The following is an 18,556-nucleotide window of genomic DNA, read 5'->3' on the forward strand; positions in this document are numbered from 1 at the left end:
TTATTTTTCCAATCTAATATTCTTTTAATATTCCTCATGTTTTTATTTTTTTTCCTTTAAATATCCTTATTTTAAAATTTGTTTATGATAAGTATGATATATATCAACCAATAGAATAATGTTTAATTATAGATATTATACTTGTTGTTGTTACAATATGGTTTATTATGAAAAATATAATAGACAAAAAAGGGGAATGGACTATGGCACTATAGCTACCGGTATGCCTGGATGAAAACTAAATTACTGAACAGGTAATGTCAGCTGTTGTTATGCAAAAGACAAAGTGACTCACCTTCTCAACAGCCCTGGGGCAACTGGTCTGTCCCTATCTGCCACTTTGTTGGTGTCTGATAGAATAGGCTGTTCCAGTACTGACAATGCTAAAGTGTTGGTTTGCTTATATCTATGAAAATACTGTATTAAAAGAAGGTTGCTGCTTTGTTTAGAGACCCATTCTGCCTTAATCTATGTCCGGTCTGTATGCCCAACGGGGGCAGACATAGGAAAGTACAAAGTGTGCCACTGCACTTGGGCCCTGGATCCTGCTTAGCCAACAGGAGCCCCAAGTCAGATTGCTATGTGGATGAATTCCCCCAGCTGGGATAGAGAACAGTAAAAACATCCCAGGGTTATTTACTCAGTTAGAGGTTAGCACTCTCACCTTTGCAGCAGCAGGTCACAGGTTTAAATCCTGGCTCTTTCTGCAAGGAGCTTGTATGTTATCCCTGTGTCTGCATTAGATTTTGAGGCACTGTATATGATATTAGACTTTGTAACATGTGGGCATTACATAAATAAATAAAAAATACTCTTTGTAAAACCTGTCTGCATTACCATAATATAGATTTCCGGTCCTGTTGTGTTTTAAGAATATAAATATTTTGATCATAGCCTGGCCATAAAAACCTTATCTATAAATAAACTCCAACTATATGACATTTGATGCTAAAGCATTGTGCATCATAAACAAAGTTTTCTTTTTGAAAATACTGATTATAACTTTTTTTTAATATTGCTGTTTTTCTGCAGTCCCTTGCTGTGTATATGCGGTCTACACATCATTGCTCCGGACTAGCTGCCCGGTGGACCATGCCTGTGTAATGTGTGTTGGCACAGCCTATTATAGTCTCCACTGCAAGCTTGGGTGACCATGCCAAGGAGCAAATGGTAAACAGGGACAGACCATTATCACCCTGCAACAGACAGTGCCTGAACAAGGACCATGGCAAGATAACCGTAAATGACAGCAGTACCAATAAAATGATTTACAATTACTTTTGGAATTACACCTCAAGATTATATAGGATATATATATATATATATATATTTATATATACAAGATATAAGATATATTGAGTACATCTACTGTAAGGTGGACTTAAACTTGTAAAGCAAAAAACTGTGAGCAGGCAGGTCCATGTATTTATTGTAGAAGGGACAGGATCTTCGGCAACAAAACATACCCACCTGTTTGCAATCTTCTGCTGAAAGTACACTGAGCTGTGCATGCAAAGTATAGTGTATGTTTGTAGTTCCAGTGCTGACCATGCATGAATTCCCATGTGCATACTCAGTTCAGTGAGTGGTGATAGTGCCCGGGCATTAATGAAGTCCAATGCGCATGCACAGCTCAGTGTATGATCCTAGTCCCGGTGTTGGGCATGAATAATTTTCCATGTGCATACACAGTTCAGTGTGTGGTGTTGGTACCCAAGCATGAATAAAGTCCCATGCACATGCACAGCTCAGTGTATGATCCCAATCCTGGTGCTGGGCATGAATGAATTCCCATGCGCATGCACAGCCCAGTGTATGATCCCAGTCCCGGTGTTGGGCATGAATAAATTCCCATGCGCATGCACAGCTTAGTGTATGATCCCAGTCCCGGTGTTGGGCATGAATGATATCCCATGTGCATAAACAATTCAGTGTGTGGTGTTGGTACCCGGGCATGAATAAAGTTCCATGCACATGCACAGCTTAGTGTATGATCCCAGTCCCGGTGTTGGGCATGAATGACTTCCCCGTTCAGTGTGTGGTGTTGGTACCCGGGCTTAGTGTGTGATCATTGTCCTGGTGCTGGGCATGAATAAAGTCCCATGGGCATGCACAGCTCAGTGTATGATATGAATGAATTCCCATATGCATGCACAGCTTAGTGTATGATCCCAGTCCTGATGCTGGGCATGAATGAAGTCCCATGCACATGCACAGTTCAGTGTACAAATCCGGTCCTGGTGCTGGGCATGAATGAAATCCCATAAGCATGCACAGCTCATTGTATGATCCCAGTTGCGGTGTCGGGCATGAATGAAGTCCCATTTTCATGCACAGCTCAGTGTTTGGCCCCAGTCTTGATGCCCAGCATGAATTAATTCCCATGCACATGCACAGCTCAGTATAAGGTCCTGGTGCTAGCGATGAATGAATTCCCAAGCGCATGAACAGTTCGGTGTATGGTCCCGGTCCCAAACATAAATGAACTACCATGCACAATTACAGTAGACACATTGTTCTCGCTTGACCATAAAAACCCATAAGAGGGCCAGGTGGAGTTGCCACCAGCGAAAAGAGATTAGTTAAATTTTACCATGAGACTTGGGTAAAGGACATCACATTTTCCAATGTCTCTTCTTGCTCAAGCTGACCAAACTTCAAAGAAAGTTATACTGCACCAAAAACAGGTAATTGTTGTTGGTAAATTTGATTTTCAATTAAGTCGTCCATCATCAAAACCCGGACATGTGATTTAAGCAAGACGCCAACAGATGACACTCTGACACATCTTTCATGGCTCATTCTGTATAACTAATTGCAAATGCTAATTGTAGTCATCTGACCATGAAATTTACATATTAGAGTTCAAGGGGTGCCATCTATTATCAAGATGTGGATGTAATTTTTCATAATAAGAAACTAAACGCTGACATTTCTATAAAGCTGAATGAACAGGAAAAAAAATCCTACCATTGCCTAGAGCGATCTCAGTCCCCAGACATGTACTGAAAATCCGAAAGGTCATTTTTAACATAAGAAATCCATCGCCTTGTCTGACGACGGCCCTGACCTAACGTCTCATTTATTAATTTAAAAGTTTATTGGGAAATGATACTAACGTATTGATTGAGTGGGAAGTCAGATTCAAGGCAAATAATTACATTGGGGTGATTTATTTGTTTTTTACAATAATAACTGCATGAATGCTCTCTGTAAAAGAAGGGATATGGGAAATCAATGCACTAAAGAACAGGCATTAAGGCGCAGGCTTTAAAGGGAAAGTTGAATGTTTCAAATCTTTGAATATTATATTGTTTAAAATGTAAAAAGTGTATGAAAATGTATTCTTTGTTTGTCCTAATGGTTCATTCCTCCCTTCTAGCCCCATAAATTTCTTCTATTCTTGGCAGAGAACTGTATATTCTTAATGCCTGTGGCTACAATTCATCCTCCATGTCTTCATTTGTGGCCACCCTATTGTGAAGAAAGCTGAGACTAGAATTGTAAAATTCCTATCTATGATATACAATGCAAGGAATCATGGGACATGGCGTTTTCTTACAGACAGGAAGCTAACATCGTAGACACTCTGCTGCTGTCTAGTGTGCAGCCAAAAATAGTGACAACCACCAGCAGACTCTACACAGATTGACTGGCACCATGCTAGTCGCTAATCTGCCCGAACAGCACCATGAGTTCTTAAAGAGCCCGCATCTGGAGGTTTTTACAATGGACAACAGTGAGAGGTACTAAACAGTTCACTTCAATCTCTCTTGGGCTACTATGAGTTACATGTAGTATCTCCCCTGGGGCAGCCAGTCGTCAAGCGATAACTGCTAGTCTGAACATAGCATAATGTTTTACATCTCTAACTTTTTTACCGTTTATGTACAATCTTTGTTTTAAGTAGATATTTAAAGTGTACGGTTACCTACACAAGTTCAATAATTGTCATTGGAAAGGTTCTTTCACGATTCATTCCAATGACAAAAGACTGAAAGATGAATGAGTACATACAGAGCCGCTCTGCTCTATGGAGAGAGGAAGGGAGAGAACGAGCGTGCAGCACCCCGCTGTGCTCTCTCCCCTCTCACTTTATGGTCATTTGTTGTTTGTGGATCTGCCAGGACAAATCCATGAACGGTGTTGGTCGAGCATTGTACGCACCCTAGATTCTCAGCCGAAACCAGCCCGAAGGCAATTAAAGGGCGAGAATCATCTGACATGTGTACATAGCCTTAATCTTGAATATAGACATATACTATACAAACCTCATACATAAACACAAATCAAATCATCAGAAAGTTTAAAAACACTCACAAAAGCAAAATAAAAAAGCAAAACAGCTCAATCACCATCACACATGTTTTTGATACTGGGCTAGGTTGCTGTTTCCTACAAATGGTGTATACACTTTTACACTTGTTTAACCTTTACACATACATTGGCCTTTTGTCTTGCACACTCAGTGGTGCTGGTTCTGGTAGTATAGTTACAATATGTACAGCAGGCCACAGCTCCCCTGCATGATTCTTATGTTCCCCTTTACAAATAGGAGTGCGCTGTACTGCCTCGAGTGGTGAGACTCTGTCATCTATAATGGCTCCAGGTCTCCCCCAAAGATTGGAAATCAATTAGTGTTTTTCCTGATGAAGCTATGACAGCTTTGGTTATCATATAATCAAATAACCCAAGTTAGTGATCATCTTTTTTTGGCATGCAAATGCTACAGGTCAAACAGCAGAGGCAAAAGTCAAGATATTATCATTCTGTTGTGTCAGTGTGTTTCCTAAAATTTGCCAAATTCACCAAAAATATGGAAGAAGCAAATGATGGAAGTACTTTAGAAGGTTTACAAGATGTGCACTGTATGGGTGTCACCAGTGTGTTAATAATCATTGGTAGTCTAAAGAGCAAAGAGAGTGGTACAAATCTGCAAATTAGCAGCCTTTACCAGCTTGACTGGCATTGCAATGTCTGTGTGGTTCATATGGTGATGGAGACCAGATTATAGTAGCTGCAGGTCTAAGGCTACTTACACACTTGCAATGGTTCTCGTCTGATAATGGGCTCAGGGCTGATATTGGACGAGAATCTGACGTTTTTACAGCACCCATCGTCTAAACTACCGTTTTGGGGGATCCATGGACGACGAATGATCTTAATGGAAGTGAAGGGGGAGAACGTGCAGCTGGGTGCTGCTCTGTCATTCTCCCCTTCCCCTCTCCATACAGCAGAACGGTGCTGTATGTGCAGCACTCATTCATGTATCATGCTGACGTTTGTCGTTGAAAAGGATGCTTTCCAACCACAATTATTGCACGTGTGTATGCAACCTTAGTAACTGGTAATATGGCTTCTGAAGTCAGCAATAAAGGCTGCAAAAAAACCCCATTAAGATTTTGAGTATCTCCTGCTGCTTTGAAAATGCATTGCACTCGCATTTCACAGAGTACAGCAATTAGAATTTGGGTACTTTTGTGCCCACCCAATACTGGTATGGAGGAAGACATCGAATACTGTTATAAAAGTGGGTTCACCTTGTGTTAGTTTCCATGGATTGTCTCAGCAGGAGCAATGGATTTACTGCCAAATTAAAGGGCCTATTTATTCAATTGTTTTTAATTTCTCCTCTGCCCATATAGATCTCAACTGAGATGCAACTCAATCCAATCTAATCACTAAAACCTCACTTGGGCTTTAACAAGTTGATGAGATTTCAAAAATGTTACTTTTTTTATAATCTACATCTTTTAATAAAGCAGCTATCAACGTACATCAATGATTTGATGTACAAATCATTATGCCAGACCATTCTACTTGTATACAGAGGAAGGTTGATGTGGAACTGAGTTCAAAACGACAATTTTACTATATTGTAGGAAACATTTTGAAATGGTAATCCTATATTTTGTCTTGAATGTCTCCTAACAAAACTGCATTGTAATTCCTGGTCATGGTGCCTGAGGTTGCCTGTGCAGACAGCCTCATAGCTGTATATCTGTAGTGTAAGATCATTTAAGGCCTAATGCCTCTGACTGCTAGTTTCCATAGATTTAATGATGTCAGCACTGTGCTGCTTACCAGTGGTGGGCATAGCCAACAGTGCAGAAATGGTGGGTTCCCCCACCAAACTGATCCGAGACCCCCATAGATGCTCCTGTTGACTGACAGGGGTCTGGGGCCCTCTTGCAGTGGCATGCTTTGCCCTTCCCTATGTCTTTCCCAGCTGCTTAATGTTTGCTTTGCTGGAGGCTTTGGCACGTGGAAGCTAAGCCTTTCCTATACCAAGACCTTCACATGGCAGAACAAAAAATTAATAGTAATGTGGGAAAGGTCAACTGCAAGTAAACACTAATACTTGTGGCTAGTTCTTTGACCTCTGTCTGCCTTTCATGGGGGGCAGAAGGTTTAAAGTTTAAGATTTATTTAGTATTGGAGGACAGTACAGTTCTTACTTTAATTTGGTTGGATCTTTACCAACACCAGTATAGTACACTAATGGTATTATGCTCTCTTGGACTCCATCTATGTTTTGTCCTGCAATGTTTTGTCAATGAAGACATTTACTAAATGCATGGCCAAAGACATCTCCCCAAAACTGGTATCCACAATACACACAGTGCTGGTGTGGGTAGAACGGAAGAATTACAGTAGAAGCTATTTTACCTATTATTACAGGGTGTCAGCGTATCTGATAGATATGATACTATATATATTACACCCCTTGTTGGGTATGTGTTAAAAGCTCCAGGAAACGTAGAGTTGATTTACATTACGCCTTTGGAAAGTTTAAGGTCCTGCAGCTTGTCAGGGAAAATTCAAGAGGGTTCCCTGGCCACCAGGTCCATATCTGGGTTTTTTGACCTGTGCAGAGTAAGGCACTGGTGTGTTATTTAGGGTGGCAGGCCTAGGGAAGACTGAGATGTGTATCTAGAAGATGAATGAGTTCTGCACTATTGTTCTTGAAGGACATTACCTAATATTATAAGTTGCCCTTTTTTCTTATGGACTTTGCCTTATGGTTTGTCTATAGCAGACCGGGCTACATAGTTTGATCCAGCAGTCAGACAGCTTATATTTATTTTACTGTTTGTGAGGTGTTTAGGGCAACTGAACCATTAGCAAACCACTTGCCTGTCTTTTTGCTTGTTACTACCCTGCAGACCCTCATGTAAATGTGTCAGGTAGCTCACACTGTTTATGAAGGCAAATTAAGTATGTAAATGCATTTTATTGAACTCTGAACTGCACCTATGGCCCAGTGGTTAGCACTCTGGCATTTGCAGTGCTAGGTGGAAGGTTCAAATCGCAACCTTGCTTTCAACATCTAAAACACAAGCATGGTCCTGGTTGTTCCTTGTGCCCTAAATGATACACAGGACATTAACAAAACCCAATGGCAGTGAGGGTTTGCACGGTTTCTTAGAAACTGTAAGTGAGAGATACAGAGCACATACTGTATATAAAAACATTTGTTGAATACTTGGAGAGGAAAGAGAAAAGTTTATTTTAAGCTTGTATAAAAACTGAAGTTTCTTTAAAATAAGAAATCTGTGTTATAAGAAAACAGACCTGGTTACCTGTTCCACAAAAATCACATGATGGATGGAAATCTATAAACTGTGAAACATTCTAAACGCCGAAGAGGTCCTATTATTATCCCAGTCTGTAAGCCAAGAGCTCCCAGTAAAAAAAGGCAATTTCTCCATCATCGTTATAAAGTGAAGTTGTTTTAGTTGAACTAATGGTAAAAGCTAAATTCCAATTTACAGCTATAGTCCACTGGGCCACTGAAATGATGCGTGTGATGCATGGTCCTTGGGGAAGAATTTGTAAATGGGCCTTATAATGAGGCAGAAAACACATCTCATAGTTAACTGTAAGCATGAAATTATATACGAAGGATCTATAGAAAATAAAAGTCTGTAAAGATGTAAATCTAGCTTCGTGGGACTTGCACAATGGCAGCTGAACATCCAATAGATTTTATAAAAAGAAGGTCTATGGGAAAGGATGCAGATATGGCCATGAATTTTACAAAAAAGACTAAAAGGCTTCCTTCACCCTGTTATGATGCTCTACAGTTCCAACCCTGTCAGAGCTTACAGTTCAACTTTGTATAACCACTATATCATGGGACAGTTAACTTCTAGAGTTTGGTCTATGGCAAGCAATCACAAGCTGCCTCATTCCCCAGAATTACTGAGGAATACCAGTATACAATAAAAGTCTTTCTTAACACAGAAACCCTTTAAGTCAGTGGTCACCAACCAGCAGTCCTTGAAAAAATTTTGATGGTCCACAGAACAATTTGGACCTTATTTCCAATTTTTATTTTATTAATAATAAAACAAAAATAATATTCTAATAAATTCTGAATGACAATTTTCACCTTTTTATTTGCACTAACATCACGAACTGTACTAGAGAGGGAAAAACAAGGGAGGCGCAGCTTGACGTCAGTGTAGTCTTAACTTGTATGAGGGTAACATTGCCGAGCCGTAAGGTTCAGTATTGTTTCCACTATTACAACAGTCACCCCGCTCAGACAATACCGATTCTCATCCGATTGTTTTATTTGTTTATTTCTCAGATGCTGTTTTAGGTAAGTATGACCTTAACTGTGTATTTTCTTTAACTTTTTAATGGCATCAAATAGTTTGACTTTGATAACTATCATTTCTTGTTTGGTCTTAGATTCCAATTAAATAAAGCTATAATGAGTGAAAAAAGCAAACAGATATTTAGCATTTCTTTAGTAATACCAATGATAATGCAACTAATGATAATAGTAACAATAGTAATACTTCACTACAACATAATACATTCTCTGCAATGCTGGCACATCATGGCTGATGAGAGGGGGTGGCAGGGTGCTGTCTATAGCTTTGTGCAATCCAATGTATGAAATGGGCAGACAAGGACAATTTACCTGGCAAGGAAATGATGCTTGATATCAGCTAAAAAAAAGGCATGTTCTGGCTGTCTTGCTGCAGATTCTAACATTAGTTGTGATAGGTTCACAGTGTGCAGTAAAATTAGAGTAAGCAATGTCAGTCCTGGACAGGGATCTGTACAGCTGTGCAAAGGGAAAGCTGGGGTTCAGCTTTAATACTGCAGTGCAGTAGGACCCAATGGAACCACAACACACAGTGGGGGATGAGACATATCAGAGGGTGTTGGATACCAGAATGGGCCATGGTGCTGCAAAGAATTAAGTATCCACCCTCCAAACAGGTATATTTTTTTACAGGCTTTTTTGGAGGGACAGGTTTACTTAAAATATTTGCTAAGCATAAGCATACATATAGCAGCATTGCAGCACAACATCAGTAGCTTCCTGAGATTGTTACAAGATTCTTAGTTTTAAGGGGTAACAATTCTTGTTCTGCATCACAGTCTGGATTATGTGTACTTGATCCTGTTTAGATCAAAGTCCAGCAGGTTAAATGCATTCAGTCTGTGCTAGACAGAGCAGAATATCCTTTAGACCAGCGGCTGTGATGACCACAAGGATTGTAATGATTTATCCAAACCAACTTTTCTTTGTTTATCTGTCCCCAGCATGAGACGAGTATCAGGTGTAATATCAAACTGTCAGCCATCCAAACTTCTGTAAAATCCCATTTATCTGTGTTATGTCTGCTTAGTACTTGCATTTCCCAAGACCTGCATATGGATGACTGTATTGCTACAATCAATATTTAATTAAATCTAGCATGTGAGGAGGCGATATAAAAAAACAAAAGAAGAATACTCTAATGTACACCATTATGTTGAGATAAGCTGCCCACGCATGTTACAGTATGACTGCCAGGTATACAATAGTGATAGATTTTTTAAAATGATTCTTGAAACTGTATTATTAAATGAAACAATATAAAAGTGTTTTTATTGCATAATAATATTGGGAACCAGTAGGTGGATCTTTGGCCTCTGTTCACGGAACTCAATAGCTCAAGTAGTCATTCCTAGAAATGTGAGTACAGTCATTCCTCCTGTTCTGTTTTCTTTTTATTACTTTGAAAGTTTAAACAAGTGCTGAGCTTATAGCATATATTTGACTGTTCACTTGTAAAACAAAGCATACACTTTTAGGAAATAAGGATCATACCCTCTGGATTTCATACATAGTTGTAGGGCTTTAGTCAGTCCCACTGGTTTCTGTCTGTAATCTGGGAAAACTTCTTGCAAATATGTGCTGGAAAAACTCCTAAACAAAACCACTGCAGGCTTCTTCTATCTCATACAGAAAGGGGAAATTTATCATCTAGAAAACAAATATAAAAATGCCAGCCTAACACTGGACCCAGCCAGCAAGGCCACAGCGTAGCCCAGGCCAAAACATACAAATGTATGATATCTAGAATAGTTTTATTTAAATCCTTCTTACTTTTTAATGGGACTTTGCTGATTTATCTCAAAAAGACCTTGCTGGCTTATCTTTTACGTTGTTCAGGTAGATCTCCATCTTTCCAAAGTTGCGCACCCCTGCACTGCAAGGGTTAGGTGAACAGTCCCTATCTTTTACATTGTATTCCCTGACACAAGCGATATATTGCATTGCAATGTGTGTTAAGAAGTGACAGTGTGAATGGGTCCGTATTTTTTTTGTACAATGAAAACATGGAAATGAGGTACCATAGGTAATATGGAAGACATTAGATACATCAAGCTAATTTCTTCACTTTAAAGTTAAGTTTTAATTTAAGTTTCATAATGCAGGATTCAGTTGAATGTTTACTTTTAGATATTCAAAGATGCAATCCAAAACTCCCATGATTTGGTTCTCCTGGTAAGAATTCTCCACTATGTCTAAAACTACAAAAAATAATTTGATGTAACAGTATTTCCTTTTATGTACTCATTTCTGCACTGCATATTTGTGATTTGTGTGCACGCTCTCAGTATGTGCTCGTCTTATAAAGCCCACACTGGCACCCTGCACACTGCCTCCTTTGTGTTACCAGTTATCCTGCTGGCATGCTGTGAGCTCCTTTCTGACTCCAACTAAGCCTGTTATCTTCAAGTCTCACAAATCCTACTTAGTGCCGGTTTGCAGATGCATGCCTATATGTATTATAAATTCATACATGGATGTTTTAAAAGTCTGCTAACTGTTAACACACACAGGGAACTATTTGTAAAGATCAGCAAAATATTAGCTTTCTGTTATGCTTCTGTTCCCTGTATCTACCTGGTAATTTCAACAGCAATTTTGTCTTCATGTAAAGTGCAATCTCTTCCAGCTCCTATGATTTTAAAATGGAAATGTTTTTTTTTAATCTGCACCTTTTTTGTGATGTTATAAAGGTCCCTGTTCAAACACCTCCAGTGACTTCACCAAATTGTGTTATGCATTGTCACTCTGTCATGGCGAAACAAGCAGCCGTGCAGGCACACAATGTGTGGCCCCACTGTTTAAAGTAATTATTGCAGGGAACAATGAAATAAGTGCACCATTATAAAAAAAGAAACAAGAATAATTGGGACTTTTGAGTCACATGCTCTAAAAAAATATACCACATAAATAGTTAAAACCATACATATATTTGATTCATTAAAACCAAATTGCTCATAGCAAAAAACAGTGACATACAAAGTTCATACTTTATCTCAATGAACATTGACGCGTTTCGCAGAAGCTAAATGTCTGCTTCTTCAGGATACTAATGAGACTTCAGCCTGGATAATCCCTCAAACAGCAACAGAGGACATTGTAAACAACATTTATAACAAACTGTTATTCCATATGTTTGTAGGTTGCCTCCAAATCGGACAACCAAATTATTATTGTTAATATTAATATTATTATTATTATTATTAATAATAATAAACAGGATTTATATAGCGCCAACATATTATAAAGCGTTGTACATTAAATAGTGGTTGCAAATGACATACAGTGACACAGGAGGAGGAGAGGACCCTGCCCAGAAGAGCTTACAATCCAATGCCTGCTATTTCTTACTTTTCATTTCTAGTCCACAGGCATTAGCTTTCAATGGATCACCCAAACTTTTATCAGCCCCGAATAAGTGCATGTAGGCAGAAGTGGCAAAAAATGCTGAAGGAGATTAGTAGAAATTCAATTCAAAAAAGGATAAAAAGAGGAAAATAATATTTTATTAAAAAAATAATTATTAGCAAACTAAGTGCCATTCATTCATTCTTTTTTCTAATATGTATTTCTACAGGAATGGCTGCCTTCTCATCATATTTTAGTGGTGAAATGAAATAACCTGCATGTGCAGGGGTTATGTTATTCCAATCTGGCAGAATGGTTAAATATCTGAAATCCAGAAATGGATCAGGTGAAGATGTTGGTATTGCCAACAGGAATTAAGTTTGGTTCCAATTTAAGCGCAGCTATGGTCAGATAATTTTACTCCTTTCTGCTATGGTCCACCCACCTTTCTTTTCTTTCTTCCCTGTATTTAATCCCTGAGGTTTCATTTGTATTCACTGTTACTGTGCATAATGCATAATTTTAACCTTAAATTTGCATAATTTTAACCTTGCCGGCACAGGGGGATGACACTAATTTTCTGTAACATTTAAAGCTGGACTTTAGGCAAACAGTTCAATAAGTATATGGGAGCTGCTTTACCTTCTCAAAGCTTTGTAGTTCAGTTCATTTAATTTTGAGCTTTGCATTGTTCTGTCATAAAGCACAACAGCCTGGAGACCTGATATTTTTTTCTGCTGCAGTAAAGTTGACCTCCAGGCTTCTCTTTTATGGTGCAGCTATGGAGGCTTCTCTATATTGCATAGATATTGTACAGGCTTCCTATATTGACATTACTTACTCTGATACCACTGCCATCTCTGAGTTCCTCTGAATGTCAGATAGAGCCACCTCATTTCTCAGCTGTAGGACATACAGCTTCATCTAGCCCAGACTTTTGCAACCTTTTTTAATGTGGTGAAACCCTTTAAAATCTTAAAATACCTTTCAGGTCATAGGGAACCCCTTCTATAAATTCTATATCCACAGCTCACAGTATATTATAGTGGTGGTCAGTGAGAAGAATTCCTCTTACATTAGTAGTAAGATTGTCAACCTTACAGAAAGCCAAAAAGATCACTGGTGTTAAACTCACATTAGAGCCACAAATTTCTCATTGCAACAAACCCCTAGAAACCTCTTGAGCAACCCTAGAGTGCCAAGGAACCTTGGTTGAGAAACACTGATCTAGTCTCTCTTTTCACAGCCTGAATGTCCCTGGTCTGTACCTTTTATTTATTGAATTTCAGTTCTTTTCATCAAGGAGGCTTAGCATGTGAAAGCATTACCACAGTTTCCAGTAATCTTTTCACGGTAACCTGCTGGCCCCTTCCACCAGTCATGATGGGCAGCACGATGGCTCAGTGGTTAGTACTCTTGCCTTTGCAGCTCTAGGTCCCAGGTTTGAATCTCGGCCAGGACCCTATTTGCATGGGGTTTGCAGGTTTTCCCCGTGTTTGCGTGAGTTTCCTCCCACATCCCAAACAACATGCAGTTAGGTTGGCTTCCCCCCAACATTGGCCTTACAATGTTATAAGGATATATGACTATGGTAGGGACATAGATTATGAGCCCCTTAGAAAGACAACTAGTGACATGACTATGAACTTTGTACAGCACTGTGTAATATGTCAGCGCTATATGAATACTGTATAATAATAATAATGATGCACCTGCTAAAGTTATACTTTTATAAATGCTCAATTAAGCAGGTCAGTATTGTAGAAAAGGTCAGGCAATGCCATTTCTACACTAATTCCGCCTACCTGTCTGATCACCACAGTTGGAAACTCGGCTTTCCCTGCACTTTCTGGGAATGAATTTCCAAGCAAGCTGGGTATGTCATCCTCACCCAGGCAATCAAGATGGCGAAAAGATCTTCTTACAGAAACAGAGAAAAAAAGATGGCAATGCCCTGTGATGGAAAGGGGACAGGTTAGTATAATAAGTTTAGCTCCACTTTATTCTCCATATTCTGGGCACTGAGCACTTCAATGCATCACTTGGATTCACTATAAATCCTCAGCATTGTGTTATCTAACATCCATGAAGTGTTCTCAGCAGGGAAACAAGCCAAAAAGTTATCTGAAAGCGAAAGGAAGTCTACAGCAGGAAAATAAAACCTTTTATTTGTTATGTAGGCCAATTCTTACCAAGATAGAAATTCCTCTTCTTCACCTGTCATGACAATGGGAATTCCTTCATTATATTCCTATTATGTCTCAGCATTGTGCTTGCCCTAGCACAATCTGCTCTTACAGTATCGATAGGGATAGAAAAATAATGATCCGTTAACAGAACAAATGATTTAAAGAGTGCTGCAGCAATTCCAGACATTTTCCCTGGCTCCTATCTAGAAAAAAAAAAATTACCGTAAGGCTGAAAAATTCAAATGTGCACTTCTTCATGCAAGTATTAAACGGGAGCCCAAAGGATGGAAATGTGTCATATATACAATAATATAACAAAGCTTTTTTTTGTAATGGGTCTAAAAGAAATGCAGAACAAATCTACATATATCAGAGTAGAATGTAGGATATCTTATATTCCAATTATTATACAATGTATTCCATTGCAGCTTGCCACAGTGCCATGTTAATAAAAGGTTAAATTCCCTTCTAACACTATGCTGCCAATAAGGACAGAAATTTTGGGCAATTTAGCTTCCTTTCCCGGGTTGATGGCATCACCTCTGACCATTGGGTTGATGTCATTGTTGGCAAGGTAAGATATTTGGATGGCCTGTCTTTCCATTGGCTGACAGTTAACAGAAGCAGTGAAGAGCTATTGTGTGTGAAATTCCCCCACCTACTAGATTGTAAGCTCTTTGGGGCAGGGTCCTCCCCTCCTGTATCACTGTCTGTATTAGTCTGTCATTTGCAATCCCTATTTAATGTACAGTGCTGCATAATATGTTGGCGCTATATAAATCCTGTTTATTATTATTAATAATAATAATAATAAAGGGCTAAATTGGAAGATTCCATGTTTAGTCTTCTAGGAGATTCACTACACTGATCAACCGATCCTAATATAAGGGAAGGGGGAGAGCGTACAGCAGGGTGCCGCTCCGTCGCTCTCCCCCTCCCCTCTCCATAGAGCATGAACGGTGCTGTATGTACAGCACCGTTCATGCATCGTGCAGTCCCTTGTCGTTGGAAAGGATCGTGAAAGATCCTTTCCAACGACAAAAATTGCAGCTGTGTACGCAGCTTAACAAAGCTAATGCATGCTCGGCAGGTGTTAACCGAAAGCGAACAGATTCAGGTACATATTGTATTCTAGCAATACTTAAAACACATACACGTACTGATTTTTTAAAAAAAAACAAGAAAATAACACAGTGCTTTTAAAGCCAAATTTTAGCACTTTAAAATTTCTCCTAGAAAGGGTTAAAAATTCAATATTCACCTCCTCTCTTGCACTGTTTGTTATACCAATACCTTTCCAATAGATGCCCAGGGTGAGTAAACCAAGAAGACTGAAGATTTTTCGAAAGAGCAGGGCATCCTTCCCACCGCACCTCTTCTGCTGCCTCTCCTTGTTTTTCTCTTTTCATTGGCTTCCATTTCACCTGATAATCAAATTCAAGCTCCTGTACTTTGCCTTCAAATCCCTGATAATAAAATATTCTCCTCCTCGTTCCTCCAATGATCTACTAACGACTTCCTCACTCATAACTTTGTCACACGCACAGCTTCAAGACTTTTCTAGAGCTGCCCCGACTCTCAGGAATGCTCTTCCCCCTCCTATTCAGCTTGCTTCTACTTTCTGATCATTTAAAAGAGCGCTCAAAACCAATCTTTTCAAACTTGCCTACCCATCGTCTTTTGTCACGTCACACTTCTGTCATATCTGTCACAGTTCTATACATGTTGTTGCCAAAAAAAAACCTTCTTTCTGCGTTCTTCCTATCATCGTCTTCTGTCTCCTGAACCCTCACTACTTCCCACCGCTCCATATTCTACCTCCTATTGTGTGATACTTCCCCCACCTACTAGATTGTAAGCTCTTTGGGGCAGGGTCCTCCCCTCTTACTGTGTCACTGTCTGTATCTGTCTGTCATTTGCAATCCCTATTTAATGTACAGCGCTGCGTAAGTTGTTGGCGCTATATAAATCCTGTTTATTAATAATAATAATAGCAATAATAATATCGGACCCCCAGTCCCCCAAGACATTGGGGACATTACTACAGCATTCTAATCCTGAGTGTGGCACTGACCTCATTATAGCAGTGACTGTCTGTGCATTATTAAAAATCGCCTCCCTGCAAGGTGAAGAACCCAAGAGGGAGCAAACCCTGAAATACAGCGGGGACCTCCAGTAGGGTACGTTGCGAATTCAGGATGGATAGGCCCAGATGCTTTAATGCAATATGTGGCTGGAGGATAAGACATTGGGTTCTTTGGAGAGAGCTATGTGCTTCATCAATCTTAGACCATGAGACTTTTGATTTGCATACATAATTAAATATAATTTCATTTACTGTGAAGAGATTGTAATAAAACCAAACAAGCTCCCTAGGAAATCAGAAACCGAGGTGTCACTTAGAGTAAGGGAAAGTTACGAAGGGAATATTGATGCACTTGGCAGAATGAATTACTCCAGAGAACACAGCACACATTTCTCCCAGGTAGGTCAATTCTAGAAAACAAAGAATAAAGCCGGCAATCCCCTGGGAGACCATGACAAGTGCGGAGATGGCTAGAAGCAGCTTCTGATGAAACTACATTAGAAAGAAAGAGAAACAAAGGCGAGGGTTACAAAGTAGATGAAGCAGATGTGAAATGATGCCGAGAGCCTCATTATACAGATCACAACCATACAAGAAAATATAATGAAAGCCAGCAGCAGAAAACTCCCAGCCTCTTCTACTTTGTTAAAGCTTATTAACTTTGTGAATGTTTATCCTTATCCTCTCCGACTTCTGATTATCAACACAAGCTAAATAAAAATTGTAATTCTTTTGGGTCAGCTTTTTAAGAGTTTGCATGCGGCTGGGTGTTTGTTATCACTGCCTCTGTCTATGTCATGCACCATGATTATCTACCTTAAGAACACAAAATATTAGGAACCCCTCAAAATAATGAGCATATTACAGCCTAATCTCTTAGTATGTAACTGTGCAAATATCAGGTCTTTGCGATTCTTAAAACTCTTTTTTCTTTTAGTGGAAAGAAACTTGAAAGGAGCGGTCAGACAGATAGGAAGCAAACCAAGAGAGAGCAGTGTCACAGATACCAATGGAGTGCATGATTTGTATTAGAAGGGGTCATGATGTTTATGTTTCTCCAGGGAAAGTCAGCAAAGGACATTTACACTGAGATGCCACAAACACTGCAGAAGTGTCCTTCCTACAGCACTGTCAGAACCCGGATATCTCGTTTCAAGACTGGGCATTTCACCTTTGAAAATGAGCCCCGCAGTGCGCGCCCCCAAACCTCAACTGACCCAGCAACCTGCGATGCTGTCCATGTGGTGATTATTGAGGACCGGCGAATATCCGCTAAAAAATAGCCCAGATATCTCATGGGAGCGTGTTGGGTTTGTTATCACCCCTATCCTAGACATGCGCAAGCTTTCAGCGAAGTGGGTGCCGAAATGTTTGAACAGTGATCAGAAGAAGGAACTAATTGAAGCATCCACAGCAGTTTTGGCCCATTTTGAAGCTGCACAGGACTTTTTGGATAGGTTAGTGACTGAGGATAAAGCCTGGCTCCACATCTATGATCCTGAAACCAAGGAACAGTCAAAGGAACAGCGCCAAAGCGGTGTTCTGAACCCAGAAATCGGCCAAAAAAGTCATGGCGTCTGTTTTCTGGGACCAAGACGGTATTCTGTTGGTGGACTACCTACCTCAGGGCTCGAGTATCACTGAACAGTATTATGCTAACCTCCTGGAACAGCTGAAGGAGGGAATTAGGACGAAACGCCGTATAAAGTTGACCAAAGGGATCCTTTTTTTGCAGGACAATGCACTTGTGCACACGTCCACCATTGTGGCTGCAAAATTGAACACGCTGGGTTTCCAATTGGTCCACCACCCCCCCTACTGACCTGACCTGGCCCCTTTAAACTATAATCTGTTTTTTTGAATTTGAAGAAACACCTGAAGGGGCAACGTTTTGAGGACGTTTCTGACGTCAAAGATGCTGCTGAGAGCTGGTTTGCAGCCCAACCAAAGGACTTTTATTTGATTGGTCTAGAAAAGCTGCAACTACGCTGTACCAAGTGCATCAGTCTCAGAGTGAAATATGTGAAATAAATGTGTTATTTCATAACTCTGGCTCTCTTCTTTCTGGGCAAAGCCAGGAACTTCTCAGCCCCCCCTCGTACAGAATACAAAGAGATTTTAGGCAATTGTCCTTTTCCAACCTTGTAAATGAGAGAAGTTATTTGTTGAAGATTAAATTCACAATATAGCTACAATATAATCACAAATCTGTTTTATAATTCCCTGCACCTGTTTACTATTGCTTTGCAGGGTAATTAAAATATAAAATAGTGGACATGAGTTTAATCACCAATTGTAAAGTATTTGTAT

The sequence above is a fragment of the Pyxicephalus adspersus genome, chromosome 1 (assembly GCF_032062135.1).
Source record: "Pyxicephalus adspersus chromosome 1, UCB_Pads_2.0, whole genome shotgun sequence".
NCBI classification, from domain to species: Eukaryota; Metazoa; Chordata; class Amphibia; order Anura; family Pyxicephalidae; genus Pyxicephalus; species Pyxicephalus adspersus.